Here is a 4,465-nt window from a genome sequence, read left to right on the forward strand (position 1 = left end):
TAAGAAATCATGCAACTGGTCTGAGAAGGAAGAGGTTGGAATAAAGACGTGGCAATGATCCGGACCAGGATTGTCTCTTATTTCCTGCTTTACAAATCAATAGTGAACCATTCAGTGAATGATGTGACCAGAGGCTTCATTTTTCCACCAGTTAAGTGGTTGGCATGGGAACTTCTGCTCCAAATTAGGATGTGGTCTGGCTCCAAGAGCTGCTGGCTGAAATGGAGGACTTGCAGCTCAGCAACCTCAGTAGCATCTCCACTTGTGGAGAACATTGCTAACAGTGCACCTCCAGGATATCACTACATTGATGGCCAGCTCCCCTGAGAAGGGGTAAGTGGGGTTGGGGTACCCAAGGGTTGGTAGGTTGGTAGACCCCTGTTATCAGGATGGCATCTCAGTAGACAGGTAGTCCTACTGCCATGGGGACAGCTACGATGCTCAGGTAAGGAGGGGGAGGGTCTGCTGTGGGCCAAGGAGAAACTAAAATAGTACCTCTGTCATAGTATGTCCGCTGGAATGATATCAAGTTTTACTGGCCATTCATTACAAGTGGTATTGGGGCCCCCAACTTGGGCAAAATGCAACTAGGAAGTGGCCCTTAATTGGCACAATTGGGATTTAGGCTTTTTTTTTCATTCTTGCATGGGATGTGGGTGTTTTTGGCAAGGCCAGATTTTTTTGCCCTTCCTAGTAGTTGATTGTCCTACTATGCCATTTCAAAGGGCAGTTAGGAGTCAATCATATTGTTGTAGGCCAGACCATGTTACAACAGCAAATTTCTTCCCCAAAAGGACATTGGTGAATCAGATGTTTTTTTAATGACCATTGACAATGTTCATCTATCATTAAATTCATCATCTACCATGGTAGGATTCAAACTCATGCCCCAGAACATTAGTCTGAGGCTCTGGGTTACTGGTCCAGTGACATTGCCACTGTACCATGACCATGTCCACTACCTTTTGGCTAAATGGCCTAAATGGTGTGGGGCAAGTATAACATACGCCATACCATGCCTTCCTGCCTCATGGTCAACTCCAAGTGGGCTGGTAAAAGTCCATAAAATTACAGTCAAATCAGTCATTCAGATGAATATAGCACCACTTGCTATCACATATTTACATGAACAATACTGGTCTCATATAATATTTGAATTTACTTTTACAAAGGAATAAGTGTTGGATTTGTAAATGGAGGGACATTTCAAGAATTACAGCAGTTTTTGCCTTTTTTGTGGATGGTATTACTGTGGTGTCAGCTTGCAGAATCATTTGCATCAAGACATTTCTAATACTGCAGTCAGTTTGCGAACTTCAGAATTCTGGGTTTTAATGCAACTTCAGTGATTACCATTGATTTCGACTAGCTTTGTTTTTAATTGATTCAGTGCTTATTTTAAATACAATTTGTCGGAGATCAGCAAAGTGAGAAATATACTGCAGGCTCAGTGAGATGGGTTAAAAAGATAACTATTTAAAAAGAGGCATCTCACTGTCCAGGGGTATTGGTCCTGTCCAGAAAGGTCCCAGAAGGCCTCTGCGAGCCTATGCTTAATTAGCTGATCTCAATCAGGGCAAGTGATTGAAATATAGAAACATGAGAGATAGGAGCAAGAATAAGTCATTTGGCCCCTCCAGCCTGTGTTGCCATTCAACATGATCATGAGTAATCATCAAGCTTAATACCCAAACCCCACCCTCCTGACAATCCCTCACCCCTTTAGCCAAAAGAACTATATCTACCTCTTTCTTGAAAACACATAATGTTTTGGCCTCAACCACATTCAGTGGTAGTGAATTCCACAGCTACCCATCTCGGTCCTAAACAGTTTACTCCTTATCCTTAAACCATGACCTCTGGTTTTGGACTTGTCCACCATCAGCAACATCTTTCCTCCATCAAATCTGTCTAGTCCTGTTCAAATTTTATAGGTTTCTGTGAGATACTCCTCATTCTTCTCAACTCCAGTGAATACAAGATGGCCAATGAGTACAAATAAAATGACCAATGTTATAAATAATATAGAAATATTATAAATCAATCTGCTCAGACAATGCCTCTGGAATAGATAGGAATTGAACCCAGACCTTCTAGGTTAGAGGTAGGCATGATATCACTATGTCACAAGATCCCTGGAGCTAATGTTGTGTACTTATGAATGTTGTTGAATCACCCCTGGTGGAAAGTAAGCAAAGCTGGATGCCAGGTGGCAACAGATCCCTGCTCGTTGGTGGCTCATTGCATTTATATAGTACTTTTCATTACTCCCAGTTAGCTCAATACACTTTACAGCCAATGAAATATTTCTTGAAGTATAGTTGCTGTTGCAGTCTATGAACTACTGCAGCCAATATGCACACAGCAAACTCTCACAGACAGCAATGTGGTAACAACAAGGTAGTCTGTTTTTTGTGATGTTGACTGGCCTTCACACTAGGGATAAATCTCCCGATTCCCTTCAAAATAGTTCAATCGGTTCTTTTACATTAATCTAAGCAAGAAGATGCTACTTCAGTTTAACGTTTCTTTCACGAGATTGCACGTCCTCCGCTACATTTTAAAGTCAACCTTGGTTTTCCTATAGGAGTTGGGATATCATGTTGAGGTTGTACAGGACATTGGTGGGGCCTCTTCTGGAGAACTGTATGCAGTTCTAGTCATCCTATTATAGGAAGGATATTATTAAACTGGAGAGCGTTCAGAAAAGATTTGCCAGGATGTTGCCAGGTATGGAAGCTTTGAGATATAAAAATAGACTGGAAAGACTGGGACTTTTTTCACTGGAATGTCGGAGGTTGAGGGATGACCTTACTGATGTTTATAAAATCATCAGAGGTATAGATAAAGTGAACGACAAGGGTCTTTCCCTAAAGTGGGGGAGTTCAAAACTAAGGGGCATATTTTTAAGGTGAGGAGATAGATTTAAAAAGGACACGGGGGCAACTTTTTTCTACAGAGTGGTTTGTGTGTAGAATGAGCTGCCAGAGAAAGTGGTAAATGTTGATACAGTTACAACATTTAAAAGACATTTTGATAAGTTCATGAATAGAAAAGGTTGGGAGGGATATAGGCCAAGCACAGGCAAGTTTAGTTTGGGAACATGGTCAGCATGGAATGGTTGGACCGAAGGGTCTGTTTCCATGCTATATGACTCTATGACTCTTTAAACCCTGCAGTGGATTTGAAACCAGGCTTCTGCACTCAATAATACTGAGCTTCTCCTGCTGAGACTATATGGTTAACACTCATTATCTGGACACATACAAAATGAAAGTGACTCTTGATGCCATTAGAAGATTGTCAAACTAGCTCCTAGTAAGATTCAATACCTTCAGGGGAAAAAGAACAAAAGTGTAGAGGACATTATAAACACAATCAGAAAGATTTGGTCCACTCATTTTTTTTTCTAAAGTTTATGCGTAATTTTTCAACTTGAAAGAGTTTTGAAAGTTTATTTTTCATTTAACTCTATACAACAGTAGAAGATTTTTAATTCTTTGGCAATTATTTACAAAATAAAAACACCCGTAAGTCTGCTGATTAAATCCAGCCAGGGGAACAGATTCTAAAATGGGGTATTTGGATTAGACTTCTAGGTTACTGTTTAACAATGTTTATAAACATTCCACATATTCATTAAACCTTATTTATCTATCCCAAACTGAGTACTGTCTCAGTTTACATCATGAACAAAAGTTATTCTGTTAACATTATTAACTACATCATTTAACTAAAAGGATCTTCCTCAATAACAATGTATTTCTAATTTCACCATCTCCCCCCAAGGCTCTTTTCCACAGGTTCAAGTGCTGTGGACAGCTGATAATTCTCCCTGACCTGGTCACTTGGGATGGGACTGTTCTCCCTGGAGGGAATAACGCCAAGAGGAGATCGAATTGAGGTTTCCAAAACCTTAACCAAGCTAGACAGAGTATATAGGATGCTGCTGCTTCCACTTAAGAAAGAAACAAGATAAAGAGGGCTCAGGTTGAAAGTGATGTGCAAGCAATGTAAGGGTGATATGAGAAAAATATTTTTCTGCAAAATGAACAGTTTGGGTATGGAATACACTGCCTGGAAATGTGGTGGAGGCAGGTTCAATTGAGACAATCACGAGGGCATTGGATGGTTATTTGATTAGTAATAGCATATAGGGATTTGAGGAAGAAGGCGGGTGATTTGTATTAGACAATAGAGCCAGTGCAGATATAATGGGCCCAATGGCCTCCCTCTGCACTTCTATAATTTTGTGATTCTGTGATTTGAAATAGCGCAGTAACAAATGGCGTGAAGGCTGACCTAGAACTGTACTTTCAGGAGCTCAAGCAAAAAGGAGTAAGATTAGTAGCAGTATCCCAACATTCATAGCACTGAAAGGACTTGCTGCATCAATAGAATAGAATAGAATAGTCATTAATTTCACTTGTAGTTTTTACGAAAAAAAAGTGAAAAATATTTCAAT

This window comes from Rhincodon typus, chromosome 6, assembly GCF_021869965.1.
Source record: "Rhincodon typus isolate 14 chromosome 6, sRhiTyp1.1, whole genome shotgun sequence".
NCBI lineage: Eukaryota > Metazoa > Chordata > Chondrichthyes > Orectolobiformes > Rhincodontidae > Rhincodon > Rhincodon typus.